The sequence below is a fragment of the Narcine bancroftii genome, chromosome 7 (genome assembly GCF_036971445.1).
Source record: "Narcine bancroftii isolate sNarBan1 chromosome 7, sNarBan1.hap1, whole genome shotgun sequence".
Taxonomy (NCBI): domain Eukaryota; kingdom Metazoa; phylum Chordata; class Chondrichthyes; order Torpediniformes; family Narcinidae; genus Narcine; species Narcine bancroftii.
The window spans coordinates 183,066,259-183,088,330 of NC_091475.1; the positions used below are offsets into that span (position 1 = coordinate 183,066,259).

Below are 22,072 nucleotides of genomic sequence, written 5' to 3' on the forward strand. Positions count from 1 at the left end.
ATGGTGGTATTCCAGGCACAACTATCTTCAGATTTCAGATTTATTGTCGGAGCAGATACATGACATCACGTACAACCCTGAAATTATTTTCCTTGCAGGCGAGGCAGAATTACCACTTATTGGTAGTGCAAAAACCTGTACTCAAGAAGATACATACACATGTAAATAAATAAAGCAATGAAAAAAAAAAGTGCATAAGTTAGAGTTCTTCAAAGAAGTCCCTGATTGAGTTCATTGTTTGTTTGGATGTTTTAGTTTGATAATTTTCAATCAACATACAGTCAAAATGAACAATAATTTAAAAAAAAATCAATATCAATAATATTAATAAAATAATACAAGTATCGATCTGCATGTTGATATTAAAGAAAGTGAGAAGAAAAAGAGTCAACATGTGATTTAATTATTATAAAGAAAGAAAAATGACAATAATACTACAAAAATGCAAATTCAATGCCCTTGTTGAACCAAAGGGAGAAAAAGATAATAGAGAGAAAGAAGAACAAAATAAGAGGAAGCTTCCCACCCCCCAAGAAAGAAGAAAGAGTAAGAGAAAGAACAAGAAAAATAATAGATTGGCTTCACCTAGGATAAACCCCAGTCCCATCAAAGGACAAATAACCTGACTTATCTAGGGTCCTCAACACAGCAAGCTCTGGAGGGAAGAGAAAGGAGGGAACCATTAAAGATTCCCCCAGTGTACCTTAGGTATGAATTCCATATTCTTGAAAATACATCATACCTGTTTCTGAGGTTATAGATGATCTCGTCCCGGGGGATACAATTATGCATTTCTATTTTCCACCAGGCTAAACTTAGTTGGGGATCAAATTTCCAAGTAACTGCTACATATTCCCTGGCCACTGCTAAAGTGAGCTTAATAAATTTTAATTGATATTTCGACAGACTCATTTTAAGTCTTGTGTCTTCTAAATTCCCCAGTAAAGATAATTCAGGTACCTGAGGGTATCGAATTCCAGTAATTTTTTTTCCAGACGATTACCCAATCTTCCCAAAAAAGGCCTCCCTTTAGGGCACGACCAGGTTGACTGCAAGAAAGTACCTATTTCTTGACCACATCAAAAACATTGGTCTGATATTTCCAATTTCAATTAAACAATTTTTGTGGAGTAAGATATAGCCGATACCTTTGCCGAGTAGGATCATAGAAATTGAATATAAGGTGAGATTCTTATCAGACTACTCACCTCTTGTATTAATGATGGAGTTCATTGTTGAGTAGTCTGATGGTGGTGCAAGTCTTATGGTATCTACACCTCTTTCCTGATGGTAGCAGCAAGACAGAGCATGTGCTGGGTGACGTGGATCCTTGATGATTGCTGCTGCTCTCCAATGGCAGCATTCCCTGTAGATGTTCTCAATGGTGGGGAGGGTTTTGCCTGTGATGTCGTGGGTTGTGTTCACTATCTTTTACAGGAATTTGCACTCAGGGAAATTGGTATCCCATACCAGACTGTGAAACAGCTGGTCAGCACACTTTTCATCACACATCTGTAGAAATTTGCCAGGGTTTCTGATGTCAAAGCAAACCTCCGCAAACTCCTGAGCAAGTACAGGCGCTGATGGGCCTTCTTCATGATGCCATTGGGTTCAGGAAAGATCCTCCAAGATAGTGACTCCCAAGAACTTATATATGCTTACCATCTCCACCTCTGATCCACAATGATCATTGCATCGTATACCTCTGGTTTTCCCTTCCTAAAGACAATAATCGGCTCCTTAGTTTTGGTGACATTGAGTGCGAGGTTGTTGTTGGTGCATCATTCAGTCAAGTTGTCAATCTTCCTCTAATATACTGACTCATCGCCCTTTTTAATACAACCAACTTCCATGGTATCATCAGCAAATTTGTAAATGGCACTGTTGTCGTACTGGGTCACACTGTCATAGGTGTATAACGAGTAGACCGGGGGCTAAGGACACAGCCCTGTGGTGCTCTGGTATTCATGGAGACAGATGCTCTTCATTTACTTCATCCATGATCTTCCTTCCCTATAAATTAGGAAGCAGGGAAGTTCATGTATGCTAACAACATCAAATTGAACAATTGTACATCATCACCCTGGCCAGCCCTTGTATCTCAAATTTTGAATGTTATTTTTTTCTTTTTATCTTCTATTACTGTTTTTAAACTTTCATTTATTTTTAAAATATAATTATTGAACATCAAAACCAACTTTGTACACATTATACAGATGTACATTGTATTCCTATTTTTTTTAAACAGAGAACGCACATACACAAATATTCAGTTGTTAGGGTTAGGGTCACTCCCTGACCACCTTGGGACCTTTGTTGACAGTATCATCGGTATATTACTGATTGTACTGGTATATCCATCTCACAGTTAGTTATTTACTCCGAAAGCACTCGTGCAGAGGAATAATGCATAAAGAGTTGCCATTTATGGACCGATTTTCCAGTGGGCCCTCTTAATGTGTATTTGATTTTCTCTGGTTTAATAGAGAAACTGATATCTTTAATCCATTGAGTAGTAGAAGGACCCTTATCAGACTTCCAGTGTAACAAGATTAGACGCTTGGCTAGAAGGGATATAAATGCTATCATGTCCTTCTTCAGGGAATTTAGGGAGTTGTCGGAGATTCCAAATACTATTGTCAATGGGGAGGGTTGCAAATTGACTTTAAATATTTCGGGTAGTGCGTCAATGGCTCTGTTTCAGAGCCCTTGTATTTTGGGGACACTGATAAAACACGTGACTTAGATAGCAAAGGGAGCCATTACACCTATTGCATTTGTTCACTATTTCAGTGGAAGCAAATTTAAACAGCCTTTACAAGTTTTAACTGCACCACTCACAATATTGTTCTCCTGTTAATTCATCTAGCCAATGAACAATGGTAATCGAAGGTAAGCAAAAAGTCTCTCAAAATGGGAAGGAACTAAGAATTGCACAATCACAATACCCATATTCTGCTTTTGGATCTATTTAGCCTCCCATGTTTTTGGTATGGTATTCCACAGGGTTCACTCTCAAATAGCTTCTCTCTGGAAGGAACTGGGGTTTCCCTGGATTAACACGATTTCAAAGACTGGTATCAAATAATATTAAACTGCTATTAATATCTGCAACCAAATTGCAATTTTGCACACCTTAATTCAAATCACATAAGTATACGACCAACACCACTAATAACAAATAATAACACCAGTGACCTTTCTACACCTCCAAAATTTACTGCCTGAAGATAAGTGAAATCATGGAATGAACAGAACACCTGGCAGATGTATTGTCATCGATAAAATCTGAGGTCACAGGTTGACCACTAAAAGTGAAATGTACTTTTCCAGCTTAAGTGAAAATTATAGAATGAATGAGCTCAATTGAAAAACTGTCAATCAATTTCAGTACACTACCTACTTGGAACAGTTAGCAGTAGCATTTTATCTGGGATTTGTTTAAACCTGCACACTGTTACATTTGTAAACTGCTGAAGACTCTATCAATCAATCAACCATGTGAACCAAAATTTTCCTGAAGCACAGCTGGGAGTACAAATATTTGCAAGATGACTTCAATCCTCTGAAAATTTTAAAAAAAAACTCCTTTCACAAACTTCCCATGTGCTGATTTTGCCAAACAGATTGAAGCAATGATCTCATTTTTCATAACAAGCATTTTCGTTATTTGAACCAGCTGAAGATGAGTGGCAAAATTCTTAATCAGAGGAATTTGTACATAAACGATTATCTAATCAGTAATTGCCAGCAATGCTTTTAAACTTAGTAGGATTTAAATAATAACATCTAAACTATTGACAATATTAATAATCAAGAGTGAACCAAAAGCTATAAGTCTCTATGGATGCTTGTAAAGCACTAATAAATATTCTCAGTATACTTTAACAAAAGTTAAATTGTAGCAAAGTGCTACTGCAGAGTGAGAGAAGAATGACCCATACACGGGTGTAAGTGAAGTCAAGACTGATTTATTGATCTCCCCAGTCCTGCTTTTATAGACCCAGCTTCCCACCACTGGGCCCGATATTCCCTCCACTGCAGGCAGATGTGACCTCACTGGCCCAGCATTTCCTCCACTGCGGGCGGATGTGACCTGACCGGCAAGCTGACCTTTGATTGGCCATGGTTCCCACCGTGCAGGCTCCTGGCCAGTGAAGGCCATTAGTGTGCACAGGCTTTCTGTGCTCGCCACATTAGTCTGCCATTTTGAGTGCCGGTTCGCTTGCCAGGTAACGGGCTGTAACACAACCCCCCTCTCCAGAACCGGCGATGCAGACGCTGTCGTCTTCGGTGTGGTCTGCCTTTGTTTGGGTGGCCTGCCCCGTGACGTGATGGCTGTGTGTTGACCGGCTGGTTTACGCCCAGATGTGCCACTTTGAGGTGGTCAACAGTGAATGTCTCTTCTTTCCCGCCTATGTCCAGCACGCATGTTGATCCATTGTGACTGATCACCTTGTACGGTCGTTCATATGGCTGTTGTAACAGTGCCTGATGTGCTCCCCTGCAGACGAAGATGTATTTGCAGGTCCTCAAGTCCTTGGGGATGAAAGTTTTTGTTTGCCCGTGCTATGTAGGTGACACTGGGGACAGGGTAGACAGTCTTTCCCTGAGCTTCTCCAGGGTTGCTGCGGGTGGCTCATCTGGGTCTTTGGCAGTGGGCACGAATTCCCCAGGAATAACCAAAGGTGCGCCGTACACTAGCTCTGCTGCTGAGGCGTTTAGGTCTTCTTTGGGAGCTGTACAGATCCCCAGCAGGACCCACGGAAGCTTGTCTGTTCAGTTGGGTCCCCTGAGCTGAACCATCAGAGCTGTTTTTAGGTGTCTGTGGAACTGCACCTCTAGCTTGTTTGTCTTAAGGTGGCATGCTGTGGTATGGTGGAGCTGCATCCCCAGTAGGTTTGCCAGCGCTGTCCACAGGCTTGAACTGAACTGTGCTCCTCTGTCCGAAATAATGTATTCTGGGACTCTGTACCTTGCAGTTTATCAGGGATCTGGTGCAGGCCTCTCTAGTGGGACTGCTTCCGGCCATCTTGTGAAGCGATCGACTATTGTCAGTAGATAACATGCACCCTAGAACACTTGCAGTGATCCCACAATGTCTATGTGAATGTGACTGAACGTTGTTCATGCTGGCTCAAACGACTGGAGGTGGGGGGGTGGTTGGGGAGGGGGGTGCACTGGTATGCTGTTAGACTTTTGATGTTTGGCACAGTGCGCATGTTCTGGCCCACTGGTTGACCTGCTTCAAGGCCATGCCACATGAACCTGCTGGATACCATGTGAACAGTCGTCCTGATGGCCGGGTGTGCCAAGCCTCCAGGCAGCAGGTGCTATGGGGCAGGGTGGCAGGGGAGCACTGTGTCATCTGAACCTACTAGGATGTCTTCCAGGCAGAGTCCCAACACTGCAGTTTTGTATGTTGGTATCTCTGGGTCTGCTTGCTGCACTTCTGCCAGGGCCATATAGTGTCCCCTGGGACAGGGTCTGTATGCTTTGCACTGTTGGTCATGATAAAGCATCGGCCACTACGTTGGTTTTCCTGGCAATGTGCTCAATGTCGGTGGTGAATTCTGACACGTATGACAGGTGCCTCTGCTGTCGAGCCAACCACAGGTCTGAGACTTTATTAAATGCAAATGTCTGGTTTATGGCCCATAAAGACTTTGAACTGTCTTCATTCCAGAAAGTAGCGGAAGTGTCAGACTGCGAGGTAGAATGCCAAGAACTCTCAGTCAAAGGCGCTGTATTTCAGCTGGGGTGGTCGAGGGTGGCTGCTGAAGAAGGCCAGAGGCTGCCATTGTCCTCGACCAATTGTTCTAGAAATCCTCCGACCGCCCTGGTAGATTCACCTACCACGAAGGCTGTTGGGGCATCTGTCCTGGGGTCCACCAGCAATGTGCCTCCTTCACCTTCTCGAAGACTGCCAATCATTCCTTGTCGCAGGTGATTTCTTTCTTCTTCCTTGACATTAACATGAACAGTGAGCACATGATGCAGGCCACTACTGGTATGAAAATGCGGTAGATGTTGATTATACCTGCGAATTCCTATGGGCCCTTCACTGTGTGAGGAGTTTGGTGAAGTGCATGACGGCCTCTACTTTTTCCAGTAGTGGCATTGCTCTATGCCTGTTAATCCTGTGGCCCAGGAAGTTGATGGTTTTGATCCCAAACTGGTATTTGGCCGGGTTGATTGTTAGGCCAAGGTCGCTCAGGCAGGTAGTTGCAGCTGGTGACTAGGATGTCATCCAGGTAGATGAATGCGAACTTTGAGATCCCGTCTCACAGGATCCATCAGCTTCCACCAGGAATGTCTGGGTTGTGTTGATGAGTCTGAAGGACATCCTCAGGAACTTGAACAACCCAAACAGGGTGATGAGGGTAGTATTTGGGATGTCATCTGAGTGGACTAGGGTCTGGTGATAGTCTCGGATATGGTTGACTTTGGAGGATATGCGGATCACTGGTAGATTTGCTGTGAAATCTTGTAGGTGCGGTACGGTATATTTATCTGGCATGGTGGCTTCATTCAGGCAGCGGTAGTCTCCGCATGGCCTCCAATCTCCTGCTGCCTTGGAACCACGTTCAGCAGGGAGGCCCAAGGGCTGTCGGAGCACTGCACGATCCCCATCTCGTCAATTTTCTTGAACTCTTCCTTGGCGAAGTTGAGTTTTTCTGCAGAGAGGCAGAATGCCCTGGTGTGACTCCCCTCTGTGAGAATATGGTGCCTCACCCTGTGCTTGCGCTCGGTTGAGGTGAACTGTGGCACCAATATGGAGGGGAATTCTGCTAGAATGCAAATGAACTCATTACCTGAGAGGGTAATTGAGTCAAGGTTGGGGCCTGGTAGCTTTGCTTCACCCAGAGAAAAAGTTTGGAATGTCTTGGCATGTACCAACGCTGTCTTTTCAGGTCTATCAGTAGGCAGTGCGCCAGGAGAAGGTCTGCGCCCAGGAGTGGTTGTGCCACCACCACCAGCGTGAAGGTCCACGTGTTTGCTGCCTTCAGGGTTAGGCCCGGCTTCCCGTTCAGGGTGTCATAGGCTGACCTCCACGCCCGTGTCCACCAGGAAATATCAACCTGAGAGTATGACCTAGATTTGTAAGAGGCTATCTCGCTGACCAGCCACCATGGCCATCAGGGATGGATGGGCATGGCGTTTCCCAGAAACACATGGGGGGCCTCCGTACTCCGTAGAAACAGTATTGTGCATAAGGAAAGTCCATTTGCCTTTCCATCGTCGAATGCAGCCTTGTTGGTCGCTGAGTGTGGGGCCTAGCAACTTGTTCTACCAATGCTCTGTTGTCCTGGTTTGCTCTCCAGAGCACGTCCACCCGCAGACGTCCTCAGGCAGTTGCTCCAGAAAGATCTGCTCAAAGAGCAGGCAAGGTTTGTACCCCTCGACCAAACCCAGCATATCGTTCAAGAGGATGCATGGGGCCCTGTCCCCCAAGCCATTCAGGTGCAGCAAACAGCCGGCACACTCACGCTTTGAGAGCCTGAAAGTGCTCTTTTAGGGCCTATTTGCCCAGTTCTGGAGGCTGCTGTAGGAAATCAATGACCCTTGCTGCAGTGTCCTGGTCTTGTGAGCTCACCACATAATAGTACTTCGTGGAATGGGTGGAGATCTGCCGCAGTTGAAATCAAGCTTCTGCCTGTTCAAACCACATCAGTCATTGCGATGTCCAGAATGTTGGCAGTTTTAGCGAAATTGCATGAAGCATAATAGACGGATTGGTCATCTTCGGTCCAAATGGAATTTGGACCAGTTGGGGTAACCAATGTAGTGAGGTGCTACTGCAGAGCGAGAAAAGAACTACATACACACAGGTGTAAGTGAAGTCAAGATCTTCCCAGCCCTGCTTCTATAGACCCAGCTTCCTGTCACTGGGCCCAGTATTCCTGCTGCTGCAGGCGAATTTGACATCACTGGTGAGCTGGCCTTTGATTGGCTGTGGTCCCAGCCATACAGGCTTCTGGTCCGTGCACCATTTCTCCATATTAGTCAATTATTTTGAGTTATGGTTTGCTTGCCAAGTAGCGACCACTATAAAATTACTTTTGGTTACTTTCTTCTTCACAAGAATAAGACTTCAACCCAAGCAAATAAAATTCCTTGACTCAAATATGACTTCCCCTCCAAAAAGTGAGGTTATTTCATTGTTTACACCTTGACAATACAAAAGATATCTTGATTGTATGTGATTTCAAGGATATTTAAGTGCTGTGACCTCGTGGTCAAAACGACTTGTTCTATGAAAATTTTGAAGAGTGAGACATGGCAAAATTCTCAAATTTTAATACAGTTTAAGATTTAAATACAATTCACTAAAGCTATGAATTTCCCAAATAAATATTAAATATATCCTATCAATTATGAATATTTTTCCTCAGTACTTTATACCTTGCTTCTCTCAGTCTATAATGCGACCAAATCCCTTTAGAGATAGTGACCAAATTAGACAATACCCCCGATAACATCCCACAATTCGCATGTGAGATTCATCCTGTGATAAATTACTTAACTGTGTTGGGAAAAGAAATGGAAATGACACCACAATATTGTTGTTAACTAATAACCAGGGGTAACTATCAGGCCTGGAACCTTCAGATTTCCTTTTCATATAACTGATAAGGAGCACGACCATATCTAAGAGATTAGCACAGAATATGCTTAAATTTCACATCTTCAGCGTTGGGAATACAGCTTGCAAAAAAATACTGCAACATTAATTGAATTTTAATGCCTGAAAAATCGCAGGCAACGCTCCCATTGGTTCCTAAAATGCATCGTTTGCCAACATAATTTCTTACAGGTTTTGCTTGTTTCCTACCAACAAGGAGTGAAAAATGAAAGTCTGCAGACACTTTGATTGTAGTAAAAACACAGAAATGCTGGAGGAACTCAGAGATAACGGTATAGATATATTACTGACATTTCAGGCTTGAGTCCTTCTTCAAGGTATGAGTAAAAAGCAGCCGAATGTCTATGAAGCAACACTTCATCTACTGTATCCTGTGCTTCTGTTGTGGTCTCCTCTACATCGGAGAGACTGGACACAGTCTGGGAGATTGCTTCATAGAATACCTCGGCTCTGTCCACCGCAATAGTGTGGATCTCCCAGTGGCCATCCTTTCAATTCACCTCATTCCCTTGCCAGCATGTCTATCCATGCATGGTCTCATGCAATACCAGACTGAGAGCTCCTGCAAATTGGAGGAAAAACACTTCATATTCCTTCTGGGCATCCTCCAACCTGATAACATTGACATCAATTTAGCCACCCCCACCTCCCCCACTCTTTACTCTTGTTTTCTCTCTCTCTCTCTCTCCCCCCCCCCCCCCCACCGCTCCTCTTTCCTTTTCTCTCTGTCTCCTTTCATAGAGCCAAAAACACCACCCCCCCCAACCCATTCTCACCTTCCCTATCTCCTGGGCTCTTATCATATCCAATGAACTTCTTTTGACTTTTGCTTTACTCCTCCCCCATCCATTCTTTCCTTTTCCCCAGCCTTTTAATGCAAGTGCATGTCTGCATTTTACTCATACCTTGAAGAAAGGCTCAGGCTTGAAGCGTCAGTAATATATTTTTGCCTCCTATAGATGCTATAAGACCTGCTGTGTTCTTCCAGCATTTCTGCTTTTTTTCATATCAACAAGACCGTTTATTTTGGGAATGTTTTGAATAATGTTTTCAATTTCAGAGCTGCCATCTATCAGCTCACTTGGATATTACAATTAAATAGAAGATCCTGCAATTTAACGTGCCTCAAACTTGAAATTAAATCTTTCATTTTGCAGGCCTTTAGTTAATAACAAATGACTTGATATGTTCCCGATCAATGGGGGAGCTCAAAATCCAGATTCTGTTACATTTCTATAAAAACAAAGTCTTTGAAGGACTGGCTCATTGAACATTAAAAAAATAAATCAATGGTGGGCCAAAAGGTCCGTCAGCTTATTGTGTCATTCGTTGAGATTGTGGCTGATCCAACCTTTGTCTCAACACAACCTTTGCCTCAGTACAACTTTCCTAAACTTTTTCCCATTTTTCTTGTCTCTCTTGTTATTCATATCTGTCAGTATCTGCATCAATAATTCTCTGGTGGAGAGAATTCTAAAGTATTATAACTCTCCAGGAAATCTTCTCTCTTGAACATAGGCTTATCTAGGGAATGACAGGTGGGGCAGAGAACAGGGGTGCCACTTGCAGGGGGCTGCCATTGTCCTCACCTTACCCGCCCAATAACCAAGCCTCTAGCCCAATAATTAATCTCCATCCCAGGGGTGCAGTGCTGCACTGCCATGGCTCACTTGAGCATCCTGGAGATCCGCTCCTGATCGACATCTCATCAGGCTGCTTATGGTCATTCGAACATGCAAATTGTACCTGATGGTAGCTCAATGCAGGATCAATGGTAAAAAAATGGCCATCTTTCTTACCCATAATCCCCCATGAAGCTGGAACCCCTCTGCCAGTGCCAGCACCAGCCAAGGAAATACAGAGGGGTTCCAGCTGCTTGGGGGATTATGGGTAGGGAAGAAGTCCATTTTTCCCATTGATCCCGCATTGAGCTGCTGGTGCCTTGAAGGCCGAAGTGGCCCAGTGGCCGGCCAGCTGGCGGGGTTGTCAAAATTCATCCCGGCCACCCTTGACAGCTCCCCTCTGCCCCTGGCTGCCCCACTCTCTGCCCCGACAGCCATCCGCTGATGGCCCTGCCGACAGCCCAACACAGTCATCCACTGACGGCCCCGCCAACATCCCACCCCAGTCACCCATTGACAGCCCCACCGACATCCCGTGCCACCTGCCCGCTGACAGCCACACCAACCACCCGATCTGCCCACCCAGAGAGATTTTCCAATTAATACCTCGAAAAATAATCTGTGAATTGGTGGGTATTATTGTTATTAATTTATTTAGACATTGCATCACATAAAAATGAGAAGTACTCACTGATGTTTTATTTATTGGAACAAACTGAACAAAATAGTTCAAATTATAGAATCAAATCATAACTAAATACTCGTAGAGTTGCACCTTGTATTTGCAGCCTGTGTGTGATGGCAGTTTTTGTGCACTTTTAAAGTGATATTTTTTAACGGGGGGGCGGGGGGGGAGTCAATGTCAGAGGCACCCAAAGGCTGCCACTTGATCTAGATATGCCACTGCTCTTGAATGAGCAACGTCTTATCTGAAACAATGTCCCTAGTTATCGATATCCTCTCCAGGAGAAACAATCCCTTAGTATAAATCCCCCTCCAAATTTTATATGCTTCAATAGATCATCTCTTACTTCCAAATTCTAATGATTATAGAACCCTGTTGAAATTCTTTGAACATCAACCTGCTCAACCAAGGAATCACACTAGTGAACCATTTCTGCACAGCTTTCAATGTAACTATATTATCCCGTAAATACAGAGACTGAATTTCAGCTACAATCTCATCAGAACCCTGTGAGGATTCATCAAATTAATCAATTTCTTAGAAATGTTGACAAGAGTTATGTGCGCAATGAATTAACATGAAGTGACTGCTGTTTTGCAGGCAAATGCTGTAACATTCTTAATTAGAATATTTCACAAATGACAATAAAATGAATGAGTATCAATTGTTTCCGGAGGTGTTGATTGAAAGATACAGTTGGAGATTGCTACCTTTTCTTTGAATATTATCTGTTTTTTAACATATTTCTGAAACACTAAATAGACAGGCAAACTGTTGATATAATTTTTTAATTTTTTTTAGTTTATACGTAAAGCACAGTAATAGGCTCTTCCAGCCCATGAGTCCCCGCCACCCAAATACCTCAATTGACCCCCATACATTTAGAAAGGTGAGAGGAAACTGGAGTGTCCGGAGGAAATGCATGCAGACGTGGGGAGAACATATAAACTCCTTACAGGCAAACCCAGGTCATTGACGCTGTAATAGTGTTACACTATTATTAATCATTTGAAAATCTTCATTATTGTGGATTACTGGGTACATGTCTTAATATTGAAATTAGGTTTAAATGAACAAATTCTTTACATGAAGATGGAATATTATCAACTGATAATGGTAAATGCAGTGCTGATTACATTTCTCATGCTCTCATTTTCCTGTGTGATTTATTTGGTTTTCCATTCAGTCCTTCTCATTTCTATACTAGCTTGGCAGCAATATGCCACATGAACATTTTTTTCCCAGGCAGACCCGAAGATAATTTCTCTGTGTTCGTTCACTGATTATTGCAAAATGAAATGTAAAGTTAGTTACAAAGGAGAGAAAAAAATATCAAAGATTGGCTATATTAGTGAGGATTTCATCCAACCAATGATCATGAAATAACTTACTGATTTTTTAAATCAAGCAGAGTACTGTATGGACAAGTTGGAATATTTAAGAATGCAAAATTACAAATACTGTGTTTAATGGTTCACATTAAGCATTTCCTTTTCAGAAACAAGAGGCATGTAGGTATAGTAGTTTTCAATAATCTTCTAATTAATTTTTAAAAATTGCATGTGATCTTTAATATTTTAACAGCTCTTGTTATTCATATAAAAATGAAAATTCAATAGAATGCAAAAGGACTTAAATTTTAAAACAAAGTACCATACTTAGAAAATTTGTCCAAAGTAATGAAATGTTGCAAGGCATTCTCAAACAAAATTTGACCCTAAGCAACGTAAAGACATATTAGGAGAAATGACCAAAAGCTCAGTCAAAGAAGTAACACCCTTAAGGTGAACAAAGAGGCAGAGGTAGAGAAGAGGTAGTTTCATAAAATGTAAATCATATACTGTATATTTCTCTCTTCAAAAAAGTACAATCAACAGTGCAAACGTTTAAGTTTATTGCATCACCTAGTGGCCAATTAAATTAGTTTTGTATTTGCATTTTGAGATATTCAAGTAAATTTTTCAGTGAGGCTGTTACCATTTGCACAGAACAAGTGAACAAGAGTTGAGTGGCGTTAAGGCAATTATTGTCTTGAATTTTAATGTCTCATTTTTATTAGCAACATCATTCAATCCACATTCTACAAGTGCTTCAAACTGATCATTCATTTTTTTTTAAACAAGGAAAGAATCATCATTAGTATAACATGAAAATCTGCAGACACCATGGCTGAAGTAAAAACACAAAGCTGTCCATTATATAGCAAAGGTAAAAATACATAATTGACGTTTTGGGATTGAGCCCTTCATCAAGGTATGAATCTTCATTATTATCTCCACAGAAACCCAATATGCGAATGAGATTTCACTTTAATTTTTCCACACACTGCCTTCAAGTCTTGACATAAAATGCTTTACAAAATACAAGTGAATTACAGTTCTCAATTATTTTCTTGAAGCATTGCTACCATGTACTGGCAGAATTAGTGAATCCAACATTCATTAAACAAGAGTAATGAAGGATTTTTTTTTTAACAGTGCAGCTTGTTAGAAACCTCTTCTGGCCCTTAAAACTGTGCCACCCAATTAGCCTTACAATGCTATACGTTTTGGAGGGTGGAAGGAAGTGATAGAACCCAGAGAAATCCCACACAGGTCACAGGGAGAACATGCAAACTCCTTACAGAGAGTGCCGGATTTGAACATGGGTCGCTGGTGCTTCAATAGGATTGTACCAAGCACTACACTAACATTTTTTCTACCTCTTTTATATCTCCTTTAAAACTCCATGAAATAAAGCCCAAACCTATTCAACTTTTCCCTATAAGTCAGCTGTGTCCCAGCAATATTCTTGTAAAATTTCTCTGAATTCTTTTAATCTTATTGATAGCTTTCCTGTAGGTAGTTGACCAAAACTTCACACAATATTCCAAATTTGGCCTAAACAATGTCTAGTACAACTTCAAAATAACATCTCTACTCCTATACTCAATACTTTGATTCATGACGGCTAATGTGCCAAAAGTTTTCTTTATGACTGTCTACCTGTGAAGCCATTTTCAAGGAATTATCTATCTGCATTCCCAGCTCCTTGTATTGCACCCTGCAACTCCCCATCATTTACTGTGAAAGTCCTGACTTGGATCATCTTGCCAAATTGCAATACCTCACACTTGTCCACATTAAATTATTCCTGTCATTTTATAGCCCATTTTTCCAACTGGTCGAGATCACACTGCAAACTTAGAGAGAGTTACCTACTGTCCACTACAGCCCCCAATCTTAGTGTCATCTGCAGACTTGGTGATCTAATTTTCCATATTATCATCCATATTACAGATATAGATTACAAATTATGTTTATCTGCCATCAACCAATTATTGCAGGCACAACACTTACCATACAGGAGTCCAGCTGGTCTGCCCAGATTGACTTTGCATATTCAGATCAACTCAGTGATCACCAGTGCAAGTGATGTGACTGGTCCTCATATATGCTAACATCATGGTCAAGCCACACATCCAAAATCATAAAAACTTTCATTATAAACCCTGAAAAAAAAATCAATTTTGTTAATGCAGTTATTGGATCCAGAGAATGGCAACTGCAGAATGCGTTTCTAACTCAGAAAAAAATCTTATTTACCCATCTCTTTTGAAACCTCTCTTGCTGTGAGCATGCCCTTCAGAGGATCTAAACATTTCAGATGTATTGGCACTGGACTCTGTTTAAACCAACATTAACAGCTGATAACTTTCCCATGGATAGATAATTTAATATTATTCTCCCCAAGACTAATTTTTGTGTATGTACAGTAAAATCCACATTATCTGGAATTCAAGCAATTGGCAGCCTCAAGCAACTGGCAAAAATATCGCATAAATAGGTAAAAAAATACAAAAGTTTAAAAATGGCACCCCAGCGGTCAGTTCATTAATCACACAACATGCAATCTCAAGCAACTGGAAAATTCACTTATTTGGCATCAAGCATTGGTGCCTGTGTGGCGGCATGCCACTAGGCAGGCGAACCGGCCCCGCTTGTAATCCACGCGGTGGGACAGCCGGCCAAAATGGTGCTGTCAGGGGTTTCCCCTTCTTCTCAGCACTGGGCTCAGAAGCCCGCACTAGGGGACCACGTGATGCCCGAGTGACGTCGGCACCCCCCAGCGTGGTTCTCAGCCAGGTCCGGGCTGGGAGTATAAGTCCAGCCCGGCAGCCAGCAATAAACCAGTTTTCTACTCACTGAGCTCAATCCATCTGGTTGTGTGTTCTTTCAGTAGCAGTGTAGCTGCCGCTACACCTATATTAATTATTTAAACCAAACATAAGTGCATATTTAAGAAGCTTACAGAAAATACAAAAATTGTGGATGGGTTTTGATTTGAGAATGAAAGCTTTTAACTTCTGGAGAAATAGTTGATCTGAACAGATGGATAGAAAAGTGGCAAATGGAATGTTACTCCAGAGAAAGATGAAGTGATGCATTGGGAAAATGCAATAAGACAAAGGAAATGTTACAAATACAAGGATATTGAGAAATGAGATGGAACAAAGGGATCTCCAGGTAGCAAGACAGGTACAGAAGGTGATTAGAAAGGTTTATGAGATGTTTTGCTTTATTAATCAAAAAATTGAATGTAGGAATGAGGAACTATTGCCTAAATTCAGTGTAGAACAGTGTAGCACAGGAACAGGTCCTTCAGCCCCCATTTGTAAAGCCCAGATTAAAGTTCTGCTGCTGTCACCATTTAGCTTTAGGCAGGATTCATATCCCTCATTCCCCACATATTCGTATCTCTTCTCTGCATAATCATGAATATAAATTCATGTGTTATGTCTCATTTGTGAACTCACAATTTGACCACTCTCTTCAGTTTTAGTTACTACATTTCGAAGAAGATGTGATTAGTCAGAAGAGGGTGAGCAGGAAATTTACTGGGAATATGTCATGACTGAAAGTAAATAGCAGAAAAGAGAATCCAGGATAAAACAGATGATGATGGGGTGGGGGTGAGGGGGGTTTGAAATGTAGTATAAAAAATTAAGAGGGTTCTTTAGAGGTTAAATAAGAAGGACCTATCTCCCTTTAGCTGAAAGGAGAAAATCCAAGTTAACAAAGTAAAAATTTCAGATCATTTCAATCAAGCTGAACTATTCATCTTTTTTCTCTTATTTATATTATCCAGTGATCATTGGGGGAATCAAAAGCGGAGAGGGTGAGGAAATTTAAGCTCTTGGGAGTCACTATCTGGGAGGATCTTTCCTGGACCCAACATTCTAATGGCATCGTGAAGAAAGCACGTCAGCACCTCTACTTCCTCAGGAGTTTGTGGAGGTTTAGTATAACATTAGAAACCTTGGCAAATTTCCACAGATGTGTGGTGGAAAGTGTGCTGACTGGCTTCATCACTGTTGGGTATGGGTTCACCAATAAAGCATAAAGCCCTGCAAAAGGTAGTGGAAACAGTCCAAGTCATCACAGCCCGAACCTTCCCCACCATCAAGAGCATCTACAGGGTACGCTGCTGTCGGCATGCAGCAGCAATTATCAAGCATCCACACCATCTAGCAAACACTCTTGTTATTGCTGCTACCATCAGGAAAGAGGCATATGTGCTATAAGACTTCCACCACCAGGTTCAGGAACAGCTGATACCCCATCCACTAACGGCCTCCTCAACAATAAACTCAATCAGGAACTAATTTAAGGACTCTTATTTCTGGACCTTTATCCATTTTTTTCCTCTCTGTTTTGCAGTCAGTTTGTTTACATTTCTTTATTTGTTTATATGTGCGCATTGTGTACAATTTTTTTGCACTACCAATAAGTGGTAATTCTGCCTCACCCACAGAAAAAGGTCAGGGTTGTATGTGATGCCATGTATATACTCCGACAATAAATCTGAAATCTCTGTTCTCCTCTGGCAAAAACTTTATGCTTGCTTCTACAACTTGTGCAGCATGGATGATGGAGTGGTAAAATGGGTTGGTAAATACAATACAAAAATAGAGGGAGTTGTGGATAATGAGGATGGTTTTCAGAGACTGCTGATGGTTTTGGACTGCTCAGAAGAGTGGGCTGAAATGTGGCAGATAGAGTTTAATGTAGATAAGTGTGAAGTGCTTCATTTTGGGAGGAATAATCAAAACAGGACATATGCAGTGAAGGGGAGGGAGGGCATTGAGGAATGTGGAGGAACAGAGAGATCTTGGAATAACAGTTCATCATTCTTCGAAAGTGGAATCTCATGTGGATAGAGTGGTAAAGAAGGCTTTTGGCATAGACTATAGGATCTGCGAGGTGATGTTGAGACTATTCAAGGCATTGGTGAGGCCGAATTTGGAATACTGTATGTGGTTCTGGTCCCCAAATTATAGGAAGGATATCAATAAGGTAGAGAGGGTGCAGAGAAGATTTACTAAAATGTTGCCTGGATTGCAGTATCTAGAATACAAAGAAAGATTGAGTAGACTGGGTCTTTATTCATTGAAGCATCGAAGGTTGAGGTGAGATTTGATAGAGGTATTTAAAATCATGAGGGAGATAGATAGAGTAGATGTGAATAGGGTCTTCCCCTTGAGGGTAGGTGAGATTAGAACGAGGGGTCATAAGTTAAGGGTTGGGGGCAAAAGTTTATAAGTAATATGAGAGGGAGCTTCTTCACTCAGAGTGGAATGACCTTCTGGAAGAAGTGGTTCCACCAAGGTCAATTTTGTCATTTAAGAAAAGGTTGGATAAGTGCATGGATGTGAGGGGATTGGAGGGTTATGGATAGGGAGCAGGTAAATGGGGCTAGAGGAGATAACTTAAATGGGTACGGACAAGAGGGGCCGTGATGGCCAATTTCTTTACTGTAATTGTTATACGGTTACAGTGCTAGCGACCAGGGTTTGTATCAGAGCTGCGCCTATAAAAAGTTTGTAAATTCTCACAGCATCTGTGTGGGTGATGCTGTGTGAGTTTCCTCACACCCTCCAAAAGCATATGGGGGTTGTTGGTTAATCGGTGTATTTGGGAAGCAAGGGCTTGAGGACTGGAAGGGCCTGTTGCCATATTATATGTCTAAATCTAAAACAAGTCTGCAGAAAACATTTATTTAGTAGCTCTTATAATGAAGGAACTCTCCCAGTAAGTCAGAGTACACCTACAGGAAAAGCTACAGTTCACCATCCACCTGCTTATACTCTTTTGACATTACTACTTAATGACTTCACTGGTTTATTTTTCCAACCGTCTTTTCCCCTGTGGGCTTATATAAAATCGTAGCTCCAAGATTCAAGTATTGTACTGACAACCTCCGATTAGTCACCTTTCATATTGCTCAATTTTTATATTTCTGCTTACAGACATTTTAGACATTTGTGTCAATCAATGATGAAGATATTTCAAAAGAACCATCATTCCATATTTAAATTAGGTGTCTCTCATGCAACTTTTTATTGACTTTGCAAATCAGCAAAATTCTATTTCTTGTATTTATTCACTTGTATGTCTTCACTAGCTGAGCAAATACTCCCTGAAGCCAAATGAATGTCATTGAAATTTATGGATGAGTACCATCTCATTTAAAATGATATATATTTCCAGGTTCCTAACCAATGTAATCCTCTGACCTGTTCAGATGATAATATCCTATTTTGCTCTGGAGAAATTCTGTCTATATTATTGTCATTTTTCTCCACAAAGATTTTGACATCAAATTATCTTCTTAGCCTTCAAGCAAAGGGAAACAAGAACCAGCACTGGATTAGGCTAAATCAGCTTTTGTTAAACACCATTCTTTTCCACTTTCTTTCAGCCATCACCACCATTATGCACCATACCATCTTTCCTGGTCCTTTACACCCTCAGAATAAAAGATCAGAGATTAGGAGAAATTTATGGTGACACGGTGAGCGTAGCAGTTAGCGCAGCCCTATTACCGCACTAGTGACCCAGGTTCGGATCTGGCACTGTCTGTAAAGAGCTTGTGAGTTCTCCCCATTCCCATGTGGTTTACCTTGGGTGCTCTAGTTTCTTCCCATTCTCCAAAATCATACTGGGTTTGTAGGTTAATTAATTTATTGGGGCAGCACGGGCTCATTGGCCAAAAGGGATATACTGTGCTATATCTCAGAATTTAATTTTTTAAATTTCTTTAGCACCTTTAGTGGTGCACCTTTAGCATTCGTTGTCACAGACACCTGTGGAGGCCAAGTCATCATGTATATTTAAAGCACAGGTTGCTAGGTTCTTGATTAGTAAGGATGTCAAAGATTATAGGGAGAATGCATAAAAATGGGGCTGAGAAATATATTAGACTTAATTCGTAAGATGGAGAGGTTTCAAAGTTCAAAGTTTGGTTTATTTTCAGAGTACGTACATGACATCACATACAACCCTGAGATTAGATGGGCCATAAGGCATCATTCTGCACCTATGTTTTGATCTAGTATTTCTAAATTTTCCCAGTTCTTATAAAAGATAATCAACCTAAGAATGGGATGTGCACTTCTGTCCCTGCTTCTTCTACTCCTGCCATTTTATTCAGGCACCTGTTGACATATTGAAGGGTTCAGGCCCAGTACTTCGTTATGTACCTTTACTATATAAAGTATGCTGTATGAGTGCTGAGTGTCTCTGGCATTGTGTTTTTATTATAATCACAGCATTAGCAGACTGTCGTGTTTCACTTCAACCTAAAATATGAACCCTGTCCCTCTCTAAACAGACACTCTCTGAACTGTTGAGTTTTCCCAATGTTTCATTTATTTCAGAATTCCAGAATCAGCAGCACTTTGGCCTCTGAATTTGAAACTGGAGTTCTTATCTTTGTCAGCGAAACATATAACAATAAATAATAAATTGTACAATGTTCATATCCAATTTCAGATTTATTTAGATTTCAGATTTATTGTCAGAGAACATGATATCACATACAACCCTGAGATTCTTTTTACTGTGAGCGAGGCAAAATTACCACTTAACTGTAGTGCAAAAAAAACTTTACACAGCCTATAAAAAAATAAAGAACTGTAAACAGATAATGAATGTAAACAAACTGCAATACAGAGAGAAAATAAATAATAATAAAGTGCAAAAGTAAGAATCCTTAAATAAGTCCAAGATTTAATTTGTTGTTTCTGAGGGTGGAGCCACTCCTAATCCTGGTAGTGAGAGTCTTATGGCACCTATACCTCTTTCCTGATGATAGCAGCAAGAACAAAGCATGTGCTGGGTGATGTGGATCCTTGATGCTCTCTCTGCTCTCTGATGGCAGCATTCCCTGCAGATTTCTTAATGGTGGGGAGGGTCTTGCAAGTGCGGTACTGGACTGTGTCCATTATCTTTTGCAGGGCTTTACGCATTGAGGTATTGGGGCCCCCATACCAGGCCTTGATGCAGCTGGTCAGCGCACTTTCCATCATGGATCTGTAGAAATTTCCCAGGGTTTTCGATGTTATACCAAACCTCCGCAAACTACTGAGGAAGTAGAGGCACTGATGTACTTTCTTCATGATGCCATTAAGTGTGTTAGGTCCAGGAAAGACCCTCCGAGATAGTGACTACCAAGATCTTAAATTTTCTCACGCTCTCTTCCTCTGATCCCCCAGTGATCACTGGATCATTCACCTCTAGTTTTTCCTTTCTAAAGTCACAATCAGCTCCTTAGTTTTGGTGACACTGAGTGCAAGATTGTTGCTGGTGCATCATTCAGCCACGTTTTCAATTTCCCTCATCTGACTCATCATCCCTTTTTATACAAACCACTATCGTGGTATCAGCAGCAAATTTGGAGATGGTGGTGTTGTTCTACCAAACCACATATTCATAGGTATCTAGCAAGTTGAAAAAGGGCCAAGAACAGAGCCCTGTGGTAGTCTGGCACCGATGGAAATTGTGGAGGGGTCATAAGCACTGAAAATGAAGCATATAGCAATAATCTACAATCTTATCACCTAAATAAAATCTCAGAAACTGGGAAATAAATATAAAAACAAATTGTGCCATGCCATTTAAACACAGATTTGAGTACCAACTCAGGATTTTGTGATTTCCACCAGGATCTCTTTGCCGAGCTCACAGCTGCCACATCAATTGCTAGGAAGAGAGTCAGTGTTTAGAGAGATCTCTCAAAGGCAGTCCCAGTACAGTTGAAGAAAATCTAGACTACACCTATTGTTACAATGCCATCCATTTCTCCCAGTTTCTCCGCCTCCACTGCATCTGCTCTGCTCTGACCTGTTCAGATGATATCCTATTTTGCTCTGGAGAAATTGTCTATATTATTGTCATTTTTCTCCACAAAGATTTTGACATCAAATTATCTTCTTAGCCTTCAAGCAAAGAAGGCTCCCATTCCAAGACACCTGAAATGTCCTCCCAACTCAAAAAACACGACTTGTCCTCTATACTAGGGCTGTTATGGACCTTATTAAAACAGTTGTGGAGGAGTGAATGTCTGGAGATCAGGTACACTATAGAAGGAGCAGGTTCAACCTATGGAAAGCCATCTCCCAGGAAAAGTGGAGATTCTAGATGAGAATGGAAACAATGAAGGATACCCGACAGTTGTGCAGGGCCTAAATGACATAAACTGCTACAATTCTAAAGACACCAATGCTTCACTGCTAAATGCCTTCTTCACCCGATTTGACCACCAGAACAAAGAAGAAACACTGCACATCCCTCATCTCCTGATGAACCTCTACTGTCAGTACTGTGACAGGCCCTGAGGACCCCAAAACCCAACAGCAATAGAAATTCAGCAAAACAATGGTAACTTAAACAAAAGTCATTGTTAATTTTCTTTAAACATAAAAACATGATCAAATTTTAACTTATTATTATTAACTTAACTTAACCCCCTCCTAATTCTAAGCACGTGAATAAGTTCAGAAAAGTTCTTTGATTCACAGTCCAATCTCACTTCACTCCTCCAAGTTCACCAGTATAAGGCAATTCTTATATCGTGCACAGAATTTAAAATTTATGAATTTTCACCAAGTTCTTGTGTTTAAGAGTAATTGGTTACCGCTCAGGAAGGTTCTCATTGGTTTCAGAGAGAGATTCGTTGCTCGTTAGACACACACAAACTGATTCCCTCCAATCAGCCACCTCAGTGTCTTGCCGAAGAAACTTGCCCCATCAGTATTTTCCAAATGATAACCTCTTCTTCAGGTCACCAAAGAGTTTC

The 22,072-nt window shown here is 41.3% G+C and overlaps 1 protein-coding gene across 6 annotated transcripts in view; it reads right to left on the bottom strand.

Moving 5' to 3' along the window:
* stard13a (StAR related lipid transfer domain containing 13a) overlaps positions 1-22,072 on the bottom strand; it is a 684,147-nt gene that overhangs the window by 649,793 nt on the left and 12,282 nt on the right. For 5 of the 6 annotated variants that reach the window (XM_069891628.1, XM_069891627.1, XM_069891630.1 and 2 more), the window contains exons 2-3: positions 14,293-14,444; positions 1,209-2,013 (exon numbers count right to left, since the gene is read on the bottom strand). The gene's annotated coding sequence lies outside the window, so the exon portion shown is untranslated. The remainder of the gene's footprint in view (positions 1-1,208; positions 2,014-14,292; positions 14,445-22,072) is intronic. The other variant, XM_069891632.1, reaches the window with a different exon arrangement.